The sequence below is a fragment of the Oncorhynchus nerka genome, linkage group LG19, assembly GCF_034236695.1.
Source record: "Oncorhynchus nerka isolate Pitt River linkage group LG19, Oner_Uvic_2.0, whole genome shotgun sequence".
NCBI classification, from domain to species: Eukaryota; Metazoa; Chordata; class Actinopteri; order Salmoniformes; family Salmonidae; genus Oncorhynchus; species Oncorhynchus nerka.
Window position 1 is genome coordinate 34,208,356 of NC_088414.1, and position 25,034 is coordinate 34,233,389.

Genomic DNA, 25,034 nt, shown 5'->3' on the forward strand with positions numbered 1-25,034 from the left:
TAACATCGGTTTGTATTTACGATCAAACAGTACTGTTTTGAGTCAGAGAAGGGTGCGAAGGTCCAGATGATGTTGAGTCTGGACAGGGGACTCGTGGTGAAAGAAGGAGCAGAGCAGGGTCACAGAGTCTCTGTGAACCACCTCCAGACTGGTCTCTCAGGGTCATCCTCACTGCACCTGCACAGTGGAAGAGCATAAGGCAGAAACTCCTATCATTGGGCCAAGCAGGCACATTCCTCTACTCAAATTCCTCTCACATGTGAGATATCCTATGGTTAATACAAGGTAATACATTGGCATGAATGAGACACTGCAGCACTGGGTTTTGTTGTGTAGCAGTTCAATAAAAACACAAAATGATAACACAATAAATACAGTTTCTCGTGTTTCTTTAAAAAAAAAAAAAAAAAAAAGGTACAATTATTTGTCCAACGCACTCTCGTAACCTCTGGTCTAGCAGGCAGTCCCAGACCAGCCCGGGCCTCCCTCCCTCCCCTTCTCTCATTACTGGAATAATGCACCATCCCCAGGCCCTTTGTATGTATGGGAAACTAGTGTGGATACTGGGCACTATTTACTGTTGATAGCTTAGACCAAGCAGCCAAACACTCATTGCTGACAGATGTGGGTAAAACAAGCCTTATTCACCATGTAGTGAAAACCCACTATTAATCCAATTTAAACAGTCTTTCAAAAAAAAAACTGCCATATCAAATGCCTGCCATCCTCAGAAGCAGGCTATAGCTTCTATTTTAGTTCTGATTTTTATAACAAGGAGTTAGTGCTAGTCAATTAGATAGTATTTTGTTTTAAAGATGAAATGATTTATGAACAGGGTAATTTAAGCATCTTCTCTTTAACAGATTTTTTGGGGGCTACGTCATTACATAATGAGTAATGAATGGTTACACATAGTCATAAAACATTTAGCCAACTTCAGAAAAACTAATTATCCTTTACACTTCTAAAAAAATAATAATAATAATTAGCATAGCAAATGAGAATCATGCACCAGTGAAATGAGAGGCAACAAAACATAAAATCAGGTTTGGTTATGTATATTTTACAGTTCCCTTGTTCCTATTAACCCCACAGCTCAACTCAACATACTCCAAGTGGGGAGACACCAGGCACATAACCCAGACCAGCCACCCTCCAGTGCAGCCCATGTCTGAGAGGAAGGAAAGTTTCCTACTCTGGGTCCATCATATAACAGCAGTGTCAGTAGCCTACCGTTCTGCTAGGTTCACATGCAGAAGCATTGACTGGGCAAACATAATTCATATGTTGAGTGTCTAATTCCCCCAAACCCCTGCACGCTCACTCTCTCTCTCTTTCACTCTTTCACTCACACAAACAAAAAAGTGTCAAATATGTCTTTTAAACTTAGTACTTACGATTAGGATTTCATATTCAGTCGAGAGAATCAACACAATGTGGTACAAGACGACAACACAAACATAAGTAAACATAAACAGAAGGCTGGCAGAGGATATTCATTTCAATGCGATACAATTGAGAAAAAGTCCAATGCTTTCACAGATATTTTGCTCTTGTAGATTAATTTTAAAAATTATGTGACAGCTGAAAATCACTTGAAATTGTTTTTCCCGTGTGAAATAACGTGCCAGGCGATGTTCTGTGTGTTCTATTTCTCAGAATAACAAGTTGTTCCAAGCGGCGAGAATGGACTGATAAGAGGTAGAAAGATGTGCCCAGCTGGCTACTCATCGCCTCCTTCTAACGAGAGTGGAGAAGAAGCTCACATTCCATCCTATCATCAACCGGACTACATCCGACTTAGGGAGGTTGCAGGGAATGTATTCCACTGTGTCATAGCCTTTTAGTTTCCAGGTGAATGCTGCAGGGGATCAGGCTGTCAGTACATCTAAGGAAACCCTGAAGAATGTCAAGAAGACCCCATACCCGGGGGTGAAGTGGGACCTAGCAAGAATTATGTCCAGCTCACAAAGACTTACCTGCACTGTTACGAGAGAAGGCAGTGAAGTATGTGAATTTCTGATAAATTCTTAACTTCACTTAAATACTTTTTAACTGTGGAAGGTTTCTATCTAGACTAATGATAACATATTCTTCTCTGATTACATGATTACAAGCAACTAGCAACGAGCGAGGAGAAGACGCTGAGAGCAGAGAAGCAGAAGTCAGAAGCCAGGTGTAGGGTTCAGAAAGAGGTGTCCAAGTAGCTCAACGTCAAGACATCACAGCACTGCCAGGGCACAGTGGCAACAACAACTACAGGTGTAACTGTATCTGAAGACCATGGGGGGAGGGGAGCTCAGCTCACAGAAGAATACTGTGCTGAACAATATTCAGCCCTCCTTTTGTGTGACTTAGGAAGGAGATGAGGGTGCATTGTGCTGAGTATCAATCTGAGCTGGCAGAGGTGATTGGAGAATGTCAACAGCAGACCACTGCTGCTCCCGCACCACTGGCAGGTCAGAGTTCAGCATAGAGTAGCAACTCTGCTGATATCCCTCCTTACCAGTAATCACTATTCAGCCAGAGTTAAGCACATCTAAAGTCAAGTACCAACAACGGTATAATGTCAGTGCCCGGTCTCAGGAAGTGGAGATGACATCAAAGGGTTGTGTGTCCTGTGTCAGGCCCGGAGGGAGGCAGAGCAGTGTTTCTCCCTGATCCTGGAACAGGCTGGGCTGGACAAGGTTCTGCTGTGGAGCAAGGCTCTGCTCCAGGAACAGAACTTACAGCTAGAGGGGGACACACAGGAGGCCTGGGAGGATACTGATCTCTATGAGGAACCTGCAGACTCCTCTGAGGTGGCATAACTCTATGGGAGGAACCCTGACAAAGACAACATGGTTTTACTACTGTGTTAAATGAGTTTGATCACATTCAAATGTTTTTTTTTGCATCTCTTTACCATCCTATATTAGTGCATGATTTGAGAAGTTACGCTTTCGATACACGTTTAACTGTCCTCTCGTCAGGACAAGCATGTAATGGCTCCTAGGATAAGAGCACATGGAGTTTGATATTAGCTACCATATTTACTCCTGTTATGTTCTATCAGAGTAAATAACCCAAGAACACTGGAGAAGCTTAACCAAGTTTAATTCTCCCCAAAGGGTCGATACAGCTGTATTCATGGCGTTAAATACATGGCTTCCACTGTGGTGGTATTCATACCCCACTGTGGGTGGAGTCTCCTCCTTTTCTCTAAACATTGCTTCCTTCATGCTAAGCAGGGAACTAAGTGACATGAGCCTTCAACGGTTTCTCCTCTTATCAGTACTGTCACATGCAATAGTTTCCCCTGCATTCAACACATTCCAAGCTTAGTTGTCTTACTACAGAGAACCATTAGCTTCTCACTCCTTTAAATACTATGCGTTTGATCTATCATGTCTTCAATATCCCAATGTTCAAAGTTTTCCCCCGAATCCAAGTCCCCTGCTGCCTGCATTAGCTAACAGGCATGGAAGAGAGACAGAGGAGAAACATTCTTTGTCTTTCTGCAAACGTTTTTATTTAATTTATTAAACCATCGAAATGTCAGACAGTGACAAAAAAATGAATGGAATACATGATGTCTATGTGCCATAGACCCCAGACTTTTCCCGTAAAAATAGTCTTGACAGAGGCTGAAATATTGTGTATGAAATACCTTTAAATGATCATGAAATGCAATAACAATATAGTGAAAAGGAAAATAATAAATACAGTATAAAAATACAAAATTAAAATCCTCAACCAGAACAAAATACTTCCATAAAAAAAGATATACAATAACAGTTAAAAGTTTGGACACACCTACTAATTCAAGGGTTTTCTTTATTTGGACTATTTTCTGCATTGGTTGGTTGAGAGAATGCCAAGAGTGTGCAAAGCTGTCATCAAGGCAAAGGGTGGCTACTATGAAGAATCTCAAATATAAAATATATTTATTTAACACTTTTTTGGTTACTACATGATGCCTATGTGTTATTTCATAGTTTTGATGTCTACAATGTAGAAAATAGTAAAAATAAATAAAACCCTTGAATGAGTAGGTGTGTCAACTTTTGACTGGTACTGTACCTTATATATAGATATAATGTATATACACTGAACATAAATATAAACACAACATGTAAAGTGTTGGTCCCATGCTTCATGATCTGAAATAAATGATCCCAGAAATATTCCATATGCACAAAAAACTTATTTAGCAAAAATGTTATGCACAGATTTGTTTAGATCCCTGTTAGTGAGCATTTCTCCTTTGCCAAGATAATCCATCCACCTGACAGGTGTGGCATATGAAGAAGCTGATTAAACAGCGTGATCATTACACAGGTGCACCTTCTGCTGGGGTCAGTAAAAGGCCACTTTAAAATGTACAGTTTTGTCACACAATACAATGCCACAGATGCCTCAATTTTGAAGGGAGCATGCAATTGTCACGCTGGCTGCAGGAATGTCCACCAGAGCTGTTGCCAGCGAATTGCATGTTCATTTCTCTCCTGCCAAATTCTCTGAAATTATGTCGTACATCCATCGGCCTCACAACCACACCAGCCCAGGACTTCCACATCCGGCTTCTTCAACTAAGGGATCGTCCAAGACTAGCCTCCCGGACAGCTGATGAAACTGTTGGTTGGCATGACCAAAGATTTTCTGCTCAAACTGTCTGTGTGCTCATTGTCCTGGGCAAAAGCTCACCTTCGATGGCTACTGTCACGCTGGAGAAGTGTGCTATTCACAGATGAATTCCGGATTCAACTGTACTGGGCAGATGGCAGAGTGTACGACATCGTGTTGGCGAGCGGTTTGCTGATGTCAACGTTGTGAACAGAGTGCCTGCCCCATGATGGTGGTGGGGTTATGGTATGTGCAGGCATAAGCTACGGACAATGAACAATTGCATTTTATTGATGGCAATTTGAATGCAGAGATACCGTGACAAAATCCTGAGGCCCATTGTCGTGCCATTCATCTGCCGCCATCACCTCATGTTTCAGCATGATAATGCCTGGCCCCATATCAAAAGGATCTGAACATAATTCCTGGAAGCTGAAAATGTCCCAGTTCTTCCATGGCCTACTGTCATCGGAATTTTACAATTGCTATATGTGTTCATTAACCAATTCAATTAAAATCATTCTGTCTGTTTCTAAGATCCTTATTTGCATAAAATAGACAGAGACCAGTCTATCAAAAAATGTGCCAATAGCATTTATTCTCGGAGCGCGCTGCCCATAGAACCATGTACAACAGCTTATATATATATCACATCATACATTTTATAACCTATCTCCTCCTCTCGACCAGGACAAAGCAGGTTCAAAAGTTCATTCTAACCTACTAGCGCACACTCATGACACACACTATATATGGATTAACTCCTTAAGTCTCACCATAATTTATCACTACTTAGCAGACAGTTCCAGATACGGAAAAACCTGGAAGGGCTCTCGCTGTCTTATTTGATCGCCAGAGTTATAGCTGAGTCGGTTCAAACATAGGTTAATGACCCTCTTTGCTTACTTAAGACACACACACACACACACACACACACACACACATATTCCTTCCTACACAATGGTTATCATTTCCAATTACCCCTTATCCATGCTACATAACCTCTTTCTATAGTCAAACTGGGTAGAATTCAATTAGTTATAGTTAAATGTATACATTGTTTAGCCATTATTCATAAGATTCATAACACCTACATACTCACCAGACATGTCACCCATTGAGCATTCTTGGGATGCTCTTAATCAACGTGTACAACAGCTTGTTACAGTTCCTGTCAATATCCAGCAACTTCACACATTGAAGATTGGGACAACCTTCCACAGGCCACAATCAACAGCCTGATCAACTCTATGCAAAGGAGATGTGTTGCGCTACATGAAGGAAATGGTGGTCACTAGATACTGACTGGTTTTCTGATCTATGCCCTTACTTACTTTTTTTATTAGGTATCTGTGACCAACTGATGCAAATCTGTATTCCCAGTCATATGAAATCTATAGATTAGGGCCTAATGATTTCCTCATATGAAATGTAACTCAGTAAACTCTTTGAAATTGTTGCATGTTGCGTTGATATTTTTGTTCAGTGTAGATCCGTGTACAATAACCTTTTCATTTTAAATATCCATATAATTTTGAATTGGCATTATGGAAGATGTGTCTCATCTATTTCCCTTCAGTGAGTAAATCAATCAGGTCCATGACGTTAAAGACGATGAAGCAGCAGATACAGAGAAAGTATCGGTCTGAAAGACAGACATACAGGTGTGATCCAGTTTGTTCAGCATAGCAAGCAGCCAATCAGGTTACGACTGCAGCAGAGCCGTGCTAAAAAAGTTCAATCCCATGCCCTCTCTGCTCTATTCAACCACAACTGTCTTAACTGGGCATATCTAGGCTATTATTATTATCCCGACTGTTTGCTCACCCCATTCCTTGTTTCCATACACACTCTTCACTTTTACTGTGACAGCAGGGAAAACTGACAGTGTGACAGCCAGCACACACGTCACACAGAGGACCATCACCCAAATCTGTACAACAGTAACAAACAAAATGTTAAGGAAATGTTTGAGAAAAGAATGGTATTTGAATTGAGATTTGAATGACAGTGGGATAGAGGGAGGACAAGGCACCTTTTTGAAGACTGCCAGGACAGATGACCTGCTGTGACTGTCAGTCTGCTGCATCATGAACAGGGATTCTTTGGTCCCACTGGCCTCAAAAATCGTCATTGGTTATTATGGGTTTATTGTTGAAGCCATTTTGGTCGCCATTGAACAACACTAATTTTTCAGAGGAAGTGAGAAAATAGTCCGTACTTAGTTAAGGAAAATCACTGCACATAAATGAATTAATTATTAATAGCTCCTCTATAAGGTATATGGTATTTGTTAATCATTTATTTTCATAATTTTTTTACCCCTTTTTCTCCCAAATTTCATGATATCCAATTGGTAGTTACCGTCTTGTCCCATCGCTGCAACTTCCGTACGGACTTGGGAGAGGCAAAGGTCAAGTGCCATGCGTCCTCCAAAACACGACCCTGCCAAGCCACAATGCTTCTTGACACACTGCTCGCTTAACCTGGAAACACCGTACACCTTGTGGCAGGACCTGCCCGCCACAAGGAGTCACTAGAGCGCAATGGGACAAGGACATCCCGGCCGGCCAAACCCTCCCCTAACCCAGACGACGCTGGGCCAAGTAAGTCGCTCTGGATAAGAGCGTCTGCTAAATGACTTAAATGTAAATGTAAATGTAAGTGTGCGCCGCCTCATGGGTCCCCCGGTTGCGGCCGGCTGCAACACAGCCCAGGATCAAACCCGGATTTGTAGTGACGTGTCTAGCACTGCGATGCAGTGCCTTACATGTTGACCACACTGCTCGCGCACACAAAATACATTTACACATACATGTTATTCCATCATTGCACCCACACTGCTCGCGTGCGCCAACGGGTGTCTGCGTTGCCAGGCGCTAAAATAGAAGTTGCTTTCATTTGTGGCGCAGAACGCGCTGCAAGTCCTGCCTCTCTCATCACCTCATTGGCTTTTAGAAGCAATTGCCCACGTGCCATCTCCTCATTGGCTATACCCACTTGGGTGACTGAAAGATGAATGGAGGTCGGTGGTGATAATACACTTTATGAAAGTTCATTGCTAATCACCATATTAAGTCCAAAGAAGAAAAAGACTGGAAGGAGGAGAGATGACTAGAAACTATTCAGTTTACCGTTTTATGTGTGGATTAATTGTCGGAGTAGAGGACCGTGTGCATTTCAGGTAAAATAACAGCTCAATGTTTTTATCACATGATAAATCAGATCGCAAAAAGCTAGCTAAATAGGACAAATTAGCTAGCAACTGCAAGCTAGCTAGATAAATTGACATAAATGTTTAATGCTTTTCGACCTGTCCCAAAATTAATATAATTGGTTCAGAGTTTGCTTAGACATTTCAACCTGCGTGTCGTGATCGCGTTTGGTGTGGGGGGACAAAATCAATTTGCCCACGATGGCGCACGCGGACTCACGGTTTGGGTATGGTGTTAAGACATCCTGCGCCACTCGGGAAGCCCCGTTAATAGTTTTAAATGTTGACATTTTAGTCCATGTGTCAAACTCATTCCACGAAGGGCAGTGTCTGCTGGTTTTCACTGCACCCTTGTACTTGATTGATGAATTAATGTCACTGACTAGTAACTCTACTCACCTGGTAGTCTAGGTCTTAATTGAAAGGGAAAACCCGCACACTAGGCCCTCCATGGAATGTTTGACACCCCTGTTTGAACCATTTAGCTGACGCTCTTATCCAGAGCAACTTAGTCATCTTAAGATCGCTAGGTGAGACAAACACATATCACAGTCGTAGTAAGTACATTTCTCCTCAATAAGGTAGTTATCAGCAAAGCCAGTGCTAGTAGGTAAAGGGAGTGCATGTTTTGGGGGGTGGGGATAAGACAGATGTATTATTTAAGATACTCTTTTTTTAATGTCTTATCTTGTAGATACTCTTAGTTGACAGATTGAAGATAGTGTTCAAACCTACCGGCTCCCTTGAGAAGCTTGTCTGTGGTCTCAGGTTGGTCATGGTGAAACGTACTTTTCTCAAAGTAAAACTGGGCAAACTCCTAGAACACAACAGAAAATGTTATGAGTACATTCCTCTGTAATATCCTAAGCAATAGTAGTTGAATTGCCTGTTTCCTGTCATGAAACTGCCACTCACCAGGTGTGGCAGTAGTAAGTAGCTAAGCAGGGTGATCAGTGTTGCCACACAGGGGGTTATGAAGTACCCAAGAGCAGCACTGGCCCTGTCTGCTTTACCTACACAGAGAATGTAGAGAAACTCAGCATTAATCAGGATGAAAACATAATTGACATAATAACAAGGTAGAGGTGAAAGTATGGAAATGTAGTACTCACTGAGGATAGAGAACAGACTAGCCATGGCAGCAAAGATCCCTGCCAATCCCTGACCACTCATAAACAATGTGCTGTACCTCGGGGAGAGCAGACCCACCAGCCCAAACAGACTGCCCTGGAGCACTGCTCCAAAAGCTAGAGAGAGAGAGGGGATGTGTGAGAGAGAGAGAGGGGATGTGTGAGAGAGAGAGAGGGGATGTGTGAGAGAGAGAGAGGGGATGTGTGAGAGAGAGAGAGGGGATGTGTGAGAGAGCGAGAGGGGATGTGTGAGAGAGAGAGGGGATGTGTGAGAGAGAGAGAGGGGATGTGTGAGAGAGAGAGAGGGGATGTGTGAGAGAGAGAGAGAGGGGATGTGTGAGAGGGGATGTGTGAGAGAGAGAGGGGATGTGTGTGAGAGAGAGAGAGAGAGAGAGGGGATGTGTGAGAGAGAGAGAGGGGATGTGTGAGAGAGAGAGAGAGAGAGAGGATGTGTGAGAGAGAGAGAGAGGGGATGTGTGAGAGAGAGAGAGGGGATGTGTGTGAGAGAGAGAGAGGGGATGTGTGAGAGAGAGGGGGATGTGTGAGAGAGAGAGAGAGGGGATGTGTGAGAGAGAGAGAGGGGATGTGTGAGAGAGAGAGAGAGAGAGAGAGAGAGAGGGGATGTGTGTGAGAGAGAGAGGGGATGTGTGAGAGAGAGAGGGGGATGTGTGAGAGAGAGAGGGGGATGTGTGAGAGAGAGAGGGGGATGTGTGAGAGAGAGGGGATGTGTGAGAGGGGGATGTGTGAGAGAGAGAGAGAGAGGGGATGTGTGTGAGAGAGAGAGAGAGAGGGATGTGAGAGAGAGAGAGGGGATGTGTGAGAGAGGGGATGTGTGAGAGAGGGATGTGAGAGAGGGGATGTGAGAGAGGGGATGTGTGAGAGAGGGATGTGTGAGAGAGAGAGGGATGTGTGAGAGAGGGGATGTGAGAGAGAGGGGATGTGTGAGAGAGAGGGGATGTGTGAGAGAGAGAGGGGATGTGAGAGGGGATGTGTGAGAGAGAGAGGGGATGTGAGAGAGAGGGGATGTGTGAGAGAGAGAGGGGATGTGTGAGAGAGAGAGAGGGGATGTGTGAGAGAGAGAGGGGATGTGTGAGAGAGAGGGGATGTGTGAGAGAGAGAGGATGTGTGAGAGAGAGGGGATGTGTGAGAGAGAGAGGGGATGTGTGAGAGGGGATGTGAGAGAGAGAGGGGATGTGTGAGAGAGAGAGGGGATGTGTGAGAGAGAGGGGATGTGTGAGAGAGAGGGGATGTGAGAGAGAGGGGATGTGTGAGAGAGAGGATGTGTGAGAGAGAGGGGATGTGTGAGAGAGAGGGGATGTGTGTGAGAGAGAGGGGATGTGAGAGAGAGAGGGGATGTGTGTGAGAGAGAGGGGATGTGTGTGAGAGAGAGGGGATGTGTGTGAGAGAGGGGATGTGTGAGAGAGAGGGGATGTGTGAGAGAGAGGGGATGTGTGTGAGAGAGGGGATGTGTGTGAGAGAGAGGGGATGTGTGTGAGAGAGAGAGGGGATGTGTGAGAGAGAGAAAGGGGATGTGTGTGAGAGAGAAAGGGGATGTGTGTGTGAGAGAGAAAGGGGATGTGTGTGTGAGAGAGCGGGGATGTGTGAGAGAGAGGGGATGTGTGAGAGAGAAAGGGGATGTGTGTGTGAGAGAGAGGGGATGTGTGAGAGAGAGGGGATGTGTGAGAGAGAAAGGGGATGTGATAGAAATTAGTGTATTTACACATGAAAACTCCTCGGAACACATTTTCATCAGGTAAAATAGTGATGCTACTACTTACACTACCGTTCAAACGTTTGGGCTCACTTAGAAATGTCCTTGTTTTGGAAAGAAAATATTTTTTTTGTCCATTAAAATAACATCAAATTGATCAGGAATACAGCGTAGACAATGGTAATGTTGTAAATTACTATTGTAGCTGGAAACGGCAGATTCTTTTATGGAATATCTACATAGGCGCACAGCGGCCCATTATCAGCAACCATCACTCCCTTGTTCCAATGGCACGTTGTGTTAGCTAATCCAAATGTATCATTTTAAAGGCTAATTGATCATTAGAAAACCCTTTCGCAATGATGTTAGCACAGCTGAAAACTGTTGTTCTGATTAAAGAAGCAATAAAACAGTCCTTCTTTAGACTAGTTGAGTATCTGGAGCATCAGCATTTTGAAGGTTTGATTACCGGCTCAAAATGGCCAGACACAAAGACTTTCTTCTGAAACTCGTCAATCTATTCTTGTTCTGAGAAATGAAGGCTATTCCATGCGAGAAATTGCCAAGAAACTGAAGATCTCATACAATGCTGTGTACTTCACAGAACAGAGCAAACTGTCTCTAACCAGAATAGAAAGCGGAGTGGGAGGCCCCAGTGCACAACTGAGCAAGAGGACAAGTACATTAGTGTCTAGTTTGAGAACCAGACACCTCACAAGTCCTCAACTGGCAACTTCATTAAATAGTACCCACAAAACACCAGTATCAACGTCAACAGTGAAGAGGCGACTCTGGGATGTTGGCCTTCTAGGCAGAATTCCTCTGTCCAGTGTCTGTGTTCTTTTGCCCATCTTAATCTTTTATTTTTATTGGCCAGTCCTGAGATATGTCTTTTTCTTTGCAACTCTGCCTAGAAGGCCAGCATCTTCACTGTTGACGTTGAGACCGGTGTTTTGCGGGTGTCTACTCTACATTTCTGATCAATTTGATGTTATTTTAATGGACATCAGCTTTTCCTCCAAAAACAAGGACATTTATAAGTGACCCCAAACTTTTGAACAGTAGTGTATATGATTACTAATTACATTATATACAACCGGACCCATAGACATGAAGACGGGTGGGAACCAACTCGCAGTTGATGAACCATATAGTTGCCATGGTGATAGAGAAGAAGCTGTGAGGCTGCATGGGCACTTTGACCATGATGGCAGTGAGGAGGAAGAGGATGGAGACCATACTGACAGCAATCCGGACCTTCTCTTTGATCCTACCGCCACACAAGATAAAGGTTGAGTTAGACCACTACACTATAGAGGTGAAACAACAGTAACACACATAGAACCCTGTAGTTGTTTCTCACCGCTGATAAAGGAAGGAGTTGGCCAGGGTGCAGAGGAGGAGGGGTAACTGGGCTAGAAGAGTCATCCAGCTGGCAAACTTCTAGTCTTTAGTAACCTGGGTGGTTCCGTTAGTAACCGGGGTGGTTCCGTTAGTAACCGGGGTGGTTCCTTTAGTAACCGGGGTGGTTCCGTTAGTAACCGGGGTGGTTCCGTTAGTAACCGGGGTGGTTCCGTTAGTAACCGGGGTGGTTCCGTTAGTAACCGGGGTGGTTCCGTTAGTAACCGGGGTGGTTCCGTTAGTAACCGGGGTGGTTCCGTTAGTAACCGGGGTGGTTCCTTTAGTAACCTGGGTGGTTCCGTTAGTAACCGGGGTGGTCCCGTTAGTAACCAAGGCCGATCCGATACTTGACGCGGTCCCCTTGAGGCGGTCGTCAAAATACTTCAGCAGAAAACAATGGGAGAACAGAGGTGACACAAGCCCCCTACTCTCAACACAGAACAAACTAATATTAGACAGTATTGCCTGAATGTGTAATATTCATCCATGTCTATCAGTTAAAAATTTTGTTGTGAGTCTGTGTGACAGGTTGTGATGAGATAGAGAAGCTGTGGTACCTCCACGGCAGTGATGCTGTGTGGGTGTGACAGAGAAGCTGTGGTACCTCCACGGCAGTGATGCTGTGTGGGTGTGACAGAGAAGCTGTGGTACCTCCACGGCAGTGATGCTGTGTGGGTGTGACAGAGAAGCTGTGGTACCTCCATGGCAGTGATGCTGTGTGGGTGTGACAGAGAAGCTGTGGTAACTCTGTGGCAGTGATGCTGTGTGGGTGTGACAGAGAAGCTGTGGTACCTCCATGGCAGTGATGCTGTGTGGGTGGGTGGGTATGACATAGAAGCTGTGGTACCTCCGTGGCAGTGATGCTGTGTGGGTGTGACAGAGAAGCTGTGGTACCTCCATGGCAGTGATGCTGTGTGGGTGGGTGGGTGTGACATAGAAGCTGTGGTACCTCCGTGGCAGTGATGCTGTGTGGGTGTGACAGAGAAGCTGTGGTACCTCCATGGCAGTGATGCTGTGTGGGTGTGACAGAGAAGCTGTGGTACCTCCATGGCAGTGATGCTGTGTGGGTGTGACAGAGAAGCTGTGGTACCTCCATGGCAGTGATGCTGTGTGGGTGTGACAGAGAAGCTGTGGTACCTCCATGGCAGTGATGAAGAAGTTCATGGGGTACTTTACTTTGAGAAAAGTAAGTGTCACCATGACCAACCTGAGACCACAGACAAGCTTCTCAAGGGAGCCGGTAGGTTTGAACACTATCTTCCATCTGTCAACTAAGAGTATCTACAAGATAAGACATAAAAAAAAGAGTATCTTAAATAATAAACCATGGGGTACTCATACCTGTCGCTCACACTCACCTGCCTTCTGCTTCCTTTTGCTTCAAATTGAAATTCTAGTTGATCTTATTTATATATTGATGTGTATTTGTAAATCTTTGGTATCGGGACCGGTGTCTCTGATCGTAGGACAGACAGCACGCTGAGGATCTGACTCGCTTGCACGTGGCTACACCCTGACACTTCCCTCTTCCAGTAGTTGTAGACATGCCGTTACTGTCACTTCCTTCTTACAGTAACGGTAGGCATGTCATTTACTGTCACTTCCTTCTTACAGTAACGGTAGGCATGCCGTTACTGTCACTTCCTTCTTACAGTAACGGTAGGCATGTCGTTACTGTCACTTCCTTCTTACAGTAACGGTAGGCATGTCGTCACTGTCACTTCCTTCTTACAGTAACGGTAGGCATGTCGTCACTGTCACTTCCTTCTTACAGTAACGGTAGGCATGCCGTCACTGTCACTTCCTTCTTACAGTAACGGTAGGCATGCCGTCACTGTCACTTCCTTCTTACAGTAACGGTAGGCATGCCGTTACTGTCACTTCTTCCACAGTAACGGTAGGCATGCCGTTACTGTCACTTCCTTCTTACAGTAAGGTAGGCATGCCGTTACTGTCACTTCCTTCTTACAGTAACGGTAGGCATGTCTTACTGTCACTTCCCTTACAGTTCTTACAGTAACGGGGCATGCCGTTACTGTCACTTCCTTCTTACAGTAACGGTAGGCATGCCGTTACTGTCTTCCTTCTTACAGTAACGGTAGGCATGCCGTTACTGTCACTTCCTTCTTACAGTAACGGTAGGCATGCCGTTACTGTCACTTCCTTCTTACAGTAACGGTAGGCATGCCGTTACTGTCACTTCCTTCTTACAGTAACGGTAGGCATGCCGTTACTGTCACTTCCTTCTTACAGTAACGGTAGGCATGCCGTTACTGTCAGCACTTCTTACAGTAACGGTAGGCATCGTTACTGTCACTTCCTTCTTACAGTAACGGTAGGCATGCCCTGTCACTTCTTCTTACAGTAACGGTAGGCATGCCGTTACTGTCACTTCCTTCTTACAGTAACGGTAGGCATGCCGTTACTGTCACTTCCTTCTTACAGTAACGGTAGGCATGTCATTTACTGTCACTTCCTTCTTACAGTAACGGTAGGCATGCCGTTACTGTCACTTCCTTCTTACAGTAACGGTAGGCATGCCGTTACTGTCACTTCCTTCTTACAGTAACGGTAGGCATGCCGTTACTGTCACTTCCTTCTTACAGTAACGGTAGGCATGCCGTTACTGTCACTTCCTTCTTAGAGTAACGGTAGGCATGCCGTTACTGTCACTTCCTTCTTACAGTAACGGTAGGCATGCCGTTACTGTCACTTCCTTCTTAGAGTAACGGTAGGCATGCCGTTACTGTCACTTCCTTCTTAGAGTAACGGTAGGCATGGTAGGCATGCTTCGGTAGGCATGTCACTTCCTTCTTAGAGTAACGGTAGGCATGCCGTTACTGTCACTTCCTTCTTAGAGTAACGGTAGGCATGCCGTTACTGTCACTTCCTTCTTAGAGTAACGGTAGGCATGCCGTTACTGTCACTTCCTTCTTAGAGTAACGGTAGGCATGCCGTTACTGTCACTTCCTTCTTAGAGTAACGGTAGGCATGCCGTTACTGTCACTTCCTTCTTACAGTAACGGTAGGCATGCCGTTACTGTCACTTCCTTCTTACAGTAACGGTAGGCATGTCGTTACTGTCACTTCCTTCTTACAGTAACGGTAGGCATGCCGTTACTGTCACTTCCTTCTTACAGTAACGGTAGGCATGCCGTTACTGTCACTTCCTTCTTACAGTAACGGTAGGCATGCCGTTACTGTCACTTCCTTCTTACAGTAACGGTAGGCATGCCGTTACTGTCACTTCCTTCTTACAGTAACGGTAGGCATGCCGTTACTGTCACTTCCTTCTTACAGTAACGGTAGGCATGCCGTTACTGTCACTTCCTTCTTACAGTAACGGTAGGCATGCCGTTACTGTCACTTCCTTCTTACAGTAACGGTAGGCATGCCGTTACTGTCACTTCCTTCTTACAGTAACGGTAGGCATGCCGTTACTGTCACTTCCTTCTTAGAGTAACGGTAGGCATGCCGTTACTGTCACTTCCTTCTTAGAGTAACGGTAGGCATGCCGTTACTGTCACTTCCTTCTTAGAGTAACGGTAGGCATGCCGTTACTGTCACTTCCTTCTTAGAGTAACGGTAGGCATGCCGTTACTGTCACTTCCTTCTTAGAGTAACGGTAGGCATGCCGTTACTGTCACTTCCTTCTTAGAGTAACTGGTAGGCATGCCGTTACTGTCACTTCCTTCTTAGAGTAACGGTAGGCATGCCGTTACTGTCACTTCCTTCTTAGAGTAACGGTAGGCATGCCGTTACTGTCACTTCCTTCTTACAGTAACGGTAGGCATGCCGTTACTGTCACTTCCTTCTTAGAGTAACGGTAGGCATGCCGTTACTGTCACTTCCTTCTTAGAGTAACGGTAGGCATGCCGTTACTGTCACTTCCTTCTTAGAGTAACGGTAGGCATGCCGTTACTGTCACTTCCTTCTTAGAGTAACGGTAGGCATGCCGTTACTGTCACTTCCTTCTTAGAGTAACGGTAGGCATGCCGTTACTGTCACTTCCTTCTTAGAGTAACGGTAGGCATGCCGTTACTGTCACTTCCTTCTTACAGTAACGGTAGGCATGCCGTTACTGTCACTTCCTTCTTACAGTAACGGTAGGCATGCCGTTACTGTCACTTCCTTCTTACAGTAACGGTAGGCATGCCGTTACTGTCACTTCCTTCTTACAGTAACGGTAGGCATGCCGTTACTGTCACTTCCTTCTTACAGTAACGGTAGGCATGCCATTTACTGGCACTCTATTGAACGGATGTTTGGTTTGCCTGCATTGTTTGGTGGGAAATCCATGTAGGCTTTTCATGTGGATTATTCTATAACATGTAACAAATTCAACAATACAGCTAATGTTAGGCAATATTTCAATTGCCTATCTTCTTTAAGAGTCAAGCAACAGGCCAGCAGCTGAAGAGACGGTCATAGAATAAGTGCCCTAAAGCGAGACGATTAAAATAGCCTAACAAACTCATTCTTATTCATTTCTGACTCACACAAAGCTATTTGAAATATTTCTGAGCAGCCAGTAGTTCAGCTGTGTATCACCATGCAAAAACAAATCAACCAAAAAGAAATACACGAAATAATAAATAATAGCAATTTGTTTTGAACGTTAATCTCACCCAGTTAGTCTACTTGTGTAGCAGTTTATATATAGTAGGCCATCTCCTTTGTCAAAAGCGAGGCTTACAGAACACACTCAATGAAGTGTGTTTAAATGTTGGCTCGAAAATGCCTGTTATAAAAAGCCAGTTATCATTGCTAGGCTGCCCAGAGAGCGCCTATTGGCTGTGAGCGCGCTGAACATAAATGAGCATATCAATCTATTGCAGCCTATATGACGCCATGACACTATGCTTTTCAAAGGCAACACATTGTTGCTATAATACAGGATTGATTTCAAGTCAACTTGGTCAAACTTCACAGTTTACGTTATTGAACGATGAGAGGTCTATTTAGCCTATTTCATGATAATAAAGAAAGGGAGACAAATTCATATTTGATGGCGCACCTGAATATCATGGACACAAGGGGGCTGTCTGGTCGTTTGATTGGAAATACATGCTGTAATGTTATTATATAATAGGTTTATTTATCCCAGTGGGGACTGAGGTGTGGTATTCTAGGTAAACAAAGAAGTAAATAACAGCACAATTTCCACAGTAGGCCTACATGGCATATAGGCCCACAGTTTAAGACAAAGTCCCAAGAACCAGTATGTATTTGTAGCATGGAATTTCCCATACAAGAATGCATGATTTTGGCTTATCCTGCATCATTGAACATATACTATTCTAACCAGCAAGCTCTCGTTCCTTATTAGAAACACCGGCTCCATTCATGTTTTGTATATGCTAATACCACTTATCAAGAAGGAGAATATGGGTTCACAGAGTGAACTGGCCTGTGACCAAAACACTTCAAAGGCCATGCATGACCATGTTCAAAAACAAACATCTGAAATACAGATGTAGGATCTTAATTTGAGCCAGTTTGCTACTGCAAGAAAATAATCCTGCAGCAACAGGAAATGTGAAGTCTTATGTGTACAATAATTAATGAAAATGTTTGTAGTGGTTCAAGTCTGAAATGTCAAAGTTTCAGCACCCCTGAACTATTAGTTAGTTGTACTTGCCCGACACCCCTTGTTTTTTTCCACCTTAGTGGTAGCTACAAGTCACCCCACTTTCTCAGCCAATCACAGTTTACCCTCCCCCTTTCTAGTCAGAATGAGTGAGATCGCCTAGTGAGGTGTACAGCTGACATGTAGCCGCCTCCAGTAGGGGGCAAAAGGGGCTTAGCCCCCTCAGTTGAAACTTGTACCTCCTACTTTGAATTTTATGTCCCTATAGAAAAATAAGTTGACATGATTAAGTGACAGGTTGGTGCAAAATCTGTAGGCCATATCTCCACTGCACTGCGTCAGCACAATGGACAGAGCACTCTGCAGTGTGTGTAAGGGGGCTATGGAAAGCCACTGGGGCGCAGGGTTTCCATTTACTGGTAATTACTTAAATAAATAAAAAGCCAATAAATAAAATTGTGTGGCAGGCCACATTTTCTGGGGCTGCCCTGCTGCTGGGGAGAGAAAGCAAGAGAGGAGCCTTAGCCTAAGCTACTGTTGATTGCAATGATGGAGGTCTTTTTCATTGAAGTAAAACAAAAGTTTGAGAGTATGCCTGTAGTGAAACGTCAATAAGGCAGGGCTATAGACGTATTTTGCGACTCTTTGTGTAACGGTTTTCCTCCTCTTCTGAGGAGGAGTAGGAAAGATCGGACCAATGCACAGTGTGGTAAGTGTCCATATTTTAATGAAATATAACCGAACACAAAAGAACAAGAGAAATAAATGAAAACAGAAACAGTTCTGTATGGTAAAACACAGAAAACAACTACCCACAAACCCTAGTGGGAAAACAGGCTGCCTAAGTATGGTTCTCAATCAGAGACAACGATCGACAGCTGCCTCTGATTGGGAACCATACCAGGCCAAACACAGAAATACAAAACCTAGAATACACAACATAGAATGCCCACCGCAAATCACGCCCTGACCAAACTAAAACAGAGACATAAAAAAGGAACTAAAGTCAGGACGTGACAGTATTCCCCCCCCAAGGTGCAGACCTGCAAAACCAAAACCCATAGGGGAGGGTCTGGTTGGGCATCTGTCCTCGGTGGCGGCTCTGGCACGGGACGTAGACCCCACTCCACCATAGTCTTGGCCCACTTAACTGGCTCCTTTGGAACGGCGACCCTCGCCGCCGACCTGGGACTGGGGACCCTTGCAGCGGGCCCCGAATAGACGGGAGACTCTGGCAGCGTCGGACAGGCGGGAGACTCCGGCAGTGAAGGGTGGCTCCGGCAGCTCCTGACAGACGGGTGGCTCCGGCAGCTCCTGACAGACGGGTGGCTCCGGCAGCTCCTGACAGACGGGTGGCTCCGGCAGCTCCTGACAGACGGGTGGCTCCGGCAGCTCCTGACAGACGGGTGGCTCCGGCAGCTCCTGACAGACGGGAGGCTCCGGCAGCTCCTGACAGACGGGTGGCTCCGGCAGCTCCTGACAGACGGGTGGCTCCGGCAGCTCCTGACAGACGGGGGTGGCTCCGGCAGCTCCTGACAGACGGGTGGCTCCGGCAGCTCCTGACAGACGGGAGGCTCCGGCAGCTCCTGACAGACGGGAGGCTCCGGCAGCTCCTGACAGACGGGAGGCTCCGGCAGCTCCTGACAGACGGGAGGCTCCGGCAGCTCCTGACAGACGGGAGGCTCCGGCAGCTCCTGACAGACGGGCGGCTCCGGCAGCTCCTGACAGACGGGCGGCTCCGGCAGCTCCTGACAGACGGGAGGCTCCGGACAGACGGGAGAACCTGGAGGGAGGGGAGACCTACAGGAGGCCTGGTGCGTGGAGGAGGCACTGGATGGACCGGGCTGTAGGGGAGCACTGGAGCTCTGATGTGCAGCCTTGGCACCACTCCTCCAGGCTGGATGACCACTTTAGCCCGGACCCTCCAGAGTGCAGGCACAGGTTGAACTGGGCTGTGGGTAAGCACTGGAGATCTGGTGCATACCACTCGCACCTCTCCCTTAGGCTCAATATCCACATTCGCCCGGCACGGGCGGAGCGCAGGCATAGGACGCACTGCACCCTCCCAGCGCACCGGAGACACAGCACGCAGAGCCGGTGCAGGATACCCTGGGCCGTAACGGCGTACCGGAGACAAAACACACTGGGCCGGCACAATACGCCCTGACTGGATGCCCACTCTCGCATGGCACTTGCGGGGGGCTGGCCTATAGCGCACCGGGCTATGAGCGCGTACTGGCGACACCGTGAGCTTGACCGCATAACACGGTGCCTGACCAGTACTGTGCTTCTTCCTGTAAGCACGGGGAGTTGGCTCAGGTCTACCGCCTGACTCCGCCAATCTCCCCGTGTGCCCCCCCAAAAAAACATTTTGGGGCTGCCTCTCGTGCCTGTTGCGCTGCCTTACCTCATATCGCCGCCGCTCAGCTCTCACTGCTTCCAGATCTTCCTTGAGGTGGCGATATTCCCCAGCCTGTGCCCAGGGTCCCTTGCCTTCCAGTATCTCCTCCCAAGTCTAGGAGTCCAGAACCCTCCGCTCCTGGTTACCACGCTGCTTGGTCCTTTTTTGGTGGGTAGTTCTGTAACGGTCGTCGTATGAAGAAGGTGTGGACCAAAGTGCAGCGTGGTAAGTGTTCATGTTATTTTTATTTAAACTGAACACAAAACAAAATAACAAAGAGAATGAACAAAAACTAAACAGTCCTGTCAGGTGCAGAAACACAAAACAGAAAACAACTACCCACAAAACCCATGTGGGCAAGAGCTACCTAAGTATGGTTCTCAATCAGAGACAACGACAGACAGCTGTCCCTGATTGAGAACCATACGGTCCAAAAACAAAGAAATACAAAAACATAGAAAAAGCAACATAGAACGCCCACCCTAGTCACACCTTGGCCTAACCAAAATAGAGAATAAAAAGCCTCTCTATGGCCAGGGCGTGACACTTTGACATCTGGCTGTGGGAGTAAAAAAATATATTGCTTGCATTGGTGTGCAGGCAAATTCATTCACCTCACTAAAAACCTACTATTTTTTAGGAGACTATAAAACCATAATTTGGTCAAACAGTAAAGTACCTTATCCTCATGATTCCTTTAATGAGCGTGTCTGCTTGCCTGCCCTTGTACCTGATTTGCTAGGGCCTACTGCTATGTTGACTCTCTCTCTCCTATCCCTTAATAATAATAAATAATCATTCAGGAGCCCTGTTTTAACAGTAAAATATAACAACAATAGCATAATTATATACCCACACAATGCATGACAATCACTGGATTAGGTTGCACATAAAAATATTTAGAACCACAACATCACAAGATGATGAAATAACATATTTTCTTCAATACCATCTCAGTAGGTTATTACACTTTTTTATAAAAACACTGAATTACTTTATAACATTAGATTTTGAGAAAATGAACAACTAAGGAATCATTTTCCACTTCTCTCATAGACTTCTCAAACTCCAACCTCCGTCCTGGTCTGTTTCCTTCCCCAAAAGTCTTCCGATGTTGCGTCTCTGGGTTTAGTGTCTATTCTGTATATACTGGCCTATTTCAGCCATAGTTATGGTATTACTTTGAGACTGTTGTGGCTATAGAGAGCAATAGTAATAGTGTATTCTTGTAGGCACTAACTCGTTAGACAAAGCCTATGGGTAAATTAATGGAGTTTTTGTAGGGTTTTTGGATAAACACAAAGTATGGTCTGTGGTAAACACAGATCTTATATATTTTGTTCTATGAGAATATCTTCATCAGTAAATGTCACTTTTTGTGAATTTTGATGCATCTTTGTAATACCAAACTATGCACATAAAGTCTTGTTTAACTGTCTGATATTATCTCATAGAACAAATGTATAAGATATCATAAGCCTGTGTTAACCTCAGACCTTATTTTCAGATTTTATAGAGTACCACATCATGAGTCATAATACCCATAACAGGTAGCGGTCAAACAATAACATAACAACATTATGACACCACACACACACACTCACATATAGACACACTTTCACACTCTTCACATACGCTACTGCTACTCTTTTTATTACTGACTGCCTAGTCACTTTTACCCCTATCAACATGTACATATTACATCAACTACCTCGTACCCCTGCACATTGATTGACTCGATACCGGTACTCCTTGTACAAAGCCTCGTTATTGATATTGTTGTTTTATTTAGTTACTATTTCCTTTTTTTTATTGATTATTTAAGAAATCATATTTTCGTTTTAGCAAATGTTTCTTACTTTTTAACTCGGCATCGTTGGGAAAGGGCTCGTAAGTAAGCATTTCATGTTCAAGTCTGCACCTGTTTTATTCGATGCATGTGACAAATAAAGTTCTATTTGATTGATTAGATTTTTTATTTGAGATATCTTAGACTTGTTCTTGCTGGACAGACCTGTGGTGGCTGAACCCTGTCCATTGGCACCGAATAGCTCTACTAGTGCCGGTTCTACATGGGTCCTCCCGGGTCAGCCCGTTAGTATTTTTCAAGAAGCCTTTTCAAACCTCAAATAACTTACAAGTTTTACATTTCCTGCATTGTAGGAAAGTTCTCCTGCAACAGGTTGATCAAATGTAGATCATATATCTGCAGGTATGTTACCTGTATGAATTCAACTGCAGTTTAACAGAGGAATTATTGATCCGATAGACGCATAGGTCTATTGGTGGTGATTGGGGTGAGTTAACCTCATGCAACGTAAAGTACTTTGAGTCTTAGAAGGGAAAAAAGCACTGCATAAACGGAAATCATCATTTAATCATTACACTTTGGATGGAGCGCCAAGGAATTACGGGAAATGCTGAAGTAGCCTATGTGTACTCTAGCTTGTTTACACTAGCCTCGTCTATCAATTGGGGCGGCAGGGTAGCCTAGTGGTTAGAGTGTTGGACTAATAACCGCAAGGTTGCAAGTTCAAATTCCCGAGCTGACAAGGTACAAATCTGTCGTTCCCCCTGAACAGGCAGTTCATTGGAAATCAGAATTTGTTCTTAACTGACTTGCCATAATCAATTAAATAAAGGTTAAAAAATATATATAAAATAACAATTTACAGGACATGACTTGTTGTTTATCTTAAAGGGGAATGCCAAAAAAATCCCTTTTACTCATCTATGTTGTTTTGACATGGCAGGAGGCCTTTCAGCCTATGATGATGTGAGATGATTAATAGTGACCCTAAACGGACCGGTCATAGAATAGTGGTGTGTTTAATGAAAGCTAGAGTATGTGTGACATCATCTAGCGAAAGCCCTTGGAATATCTGTTATTAAGAATGAGCTGCTGTATATAGCTGGGTCTTTTTTTGTCCTGAAATTCTGTCCTCATCCGACTACCCCGGCTGTGAGTCGGTACTATTGTATATATTGTATGTAGACTTTGTGTAAATTCTTCTGTCTATTGCTGGCAGCACCAATCACAGAGTTAAATTCTGGGTATCCCTAAATGTACTTAGCAAATTAAAGTGATTCTGAAGGGAGTTCCATTTCTAATTGTTACAAAACTGTAGCTCACTATAACCTCAAATATTCTGGTCAATCTTTCCAAATTAGTAACTATGGCTTTCCTATTGTCACAGTTGCAGATGTGTAGTACTGTGTCAGAAGTTTGAGAGAGAGATAATCCCTTATCAACCATACATCAGACTGAATTTACAGATGATTAATATAATAACATGGTTATGGACAATTAGAAATGTACTGGGGTGTGGGGAGGGTAGTGTGTGTTTTTATATGGGCACAGAGAGGGTAGTGTGTGTTTTTATATGGGCACAGAGAGGGTAGTGTGTGTTTTTATATGGGCACAGGGAGGGTAGTGTGTGTTTTTATATGGGCACAGAGAGGGTAGTGTGTGTTTTTATATGGGCACAGGGAGGGTAGTGTGTGTTTTATATGGGCACAGGGAGGGTAGTGTGTGTTTTTATATGGGCACAGGGAGGGTAGTGTGTGTTTTTAAATGGGCACAGAGAGGGTAGTGTGTGTTTTTATATGGGCACAGGGAGGGTAGTGTGTGTTTTTATATGGGCACAGGGAGGGTAGTGTGTGTTTTTATATGGGCACAGGGAGGGTAGTGTGTGTTTTTATATGGGCACAGAGAGGGAGGGTAGTTTTTATATGGGCACAGGGAGGGTAGTGTGTTTTTATATGGGCACAGGGAGGGTAGTGTGTGTTTTTTGGGCACAGGAGGGTAGTGTGGGCACAAGGAGGGTAGTGTGTGTTTTTATATGGGCACAGGGAGGGTAGTGTGTGTTTTTATATTGGCACAGAGAGGGTAGTGTGTGTTTTTATATTGGCACAGAGAGGGTAGTGTGTGTTTTTATATTGGCACAGAGAGGGTAGTGTGTGTTTTTATATTGGCACAGAGAGGGTAGTGTGTGTTTTTATATGGGCACAGAGAGGGTAGTGTGTGTTTTTATATTGGCACAGAGAGGGTAGTGTGTGTTTTTATATTGGCACAGAGAAGGTAGTGTGTGTTTTTATATTGGCACAGAGAGGGTAGTGTGTGTTTTTATATGGGCACAGGGAAGGTAGTGCATTTTTTTCATGATTCACATTCGCCACTTTGCAGGTTTTACTATATAATGTCTTCCATAAAGCCACATTTCTAGAGGTGGAAAAAGTACTCAATTGTCATACATGAGTAAAAGTAAAGATACCTTAATATAAAATGACTCAAGTAAAAGCGAAAGTCACCCAGTAAAATACTACTTGAGTAAAATTCTAAAAGTATTTGGTTTTAAATATACTTAAGTATCGAAAGTATAAATCATTTCAAGTTCTTTATATTAGGCAAACCAGACGAGACAATCTTAAACCATTTTTTATTGATGGATAGCCAGGGCCACACTCAGACATAATTTACAAACTGAAGCATGTGTTTAGTGAGTCTGCCAGATCCGAGGCAGTAGGGATGACCAGGGATGTTCTCTTGATAAGTGTGTGAATTGGACCATTTTATTGTCAAAATGTAACAAGTACTTTTGGGTTTCAGGGAAAATGTATGGAGTAAAAAGTACATTGTCTTCTTTAGGAATGTAGTGAAGTGTTGTGTCTTTGGCTTTGCCGGATTAAGTGATATGACATGCTATTCTATAGAATAATTTCTCCGTAATTAATATCACCTGATTGAGCTAATCATGTAAATGTATTAACTAGAGAGTCGGGCACCACAAAATAATCTTTATAGAGCTGTTATCTTCCGAATAAACTCTTAAAGACCTAGTAATATTTTACATCAATAGCAGTCTATATTAATCCTCATCTTAATTCAGTCTCATCCGTCCCTAGCGGGCGGAACAGATATGACAGCTTGTTACACAAAGGAAAAGGGCTGGGTTTGAGTGAAAGAGCGGGAAGACTGAGGG

General features: G+C 44.4%; 1 protein-coding gene and 1 pseudogene across 1 annotated transcript in view; one reads left to right on the forward strand and one right to left on the reverse strand.

Annotated features, from left to right (window-relative positions):
• Nucleotides 1-5,164: 5,164 nt before the first annotated feature.
• Nucleotides 5,165-20,063, reverse strand: LOC115146949 (uncharacterized; annotated as a pseudogene).
• The window catches only part of cfbl (complement factor b, like), a 32,783-nt gene continuing 15,398 nt past the window's right edge, over nucleotides 7,650-25,034 (forward strand). The window contains exon 1 of the mRNA XM_065004891.1: nucleotides 7,650-7,789. The gene's annotated coding sequence lies outside the window, so the exon portion shown is untranslated. The remainder of the gene's footprint in view (nucleotides 7,790-25,034) is intronic.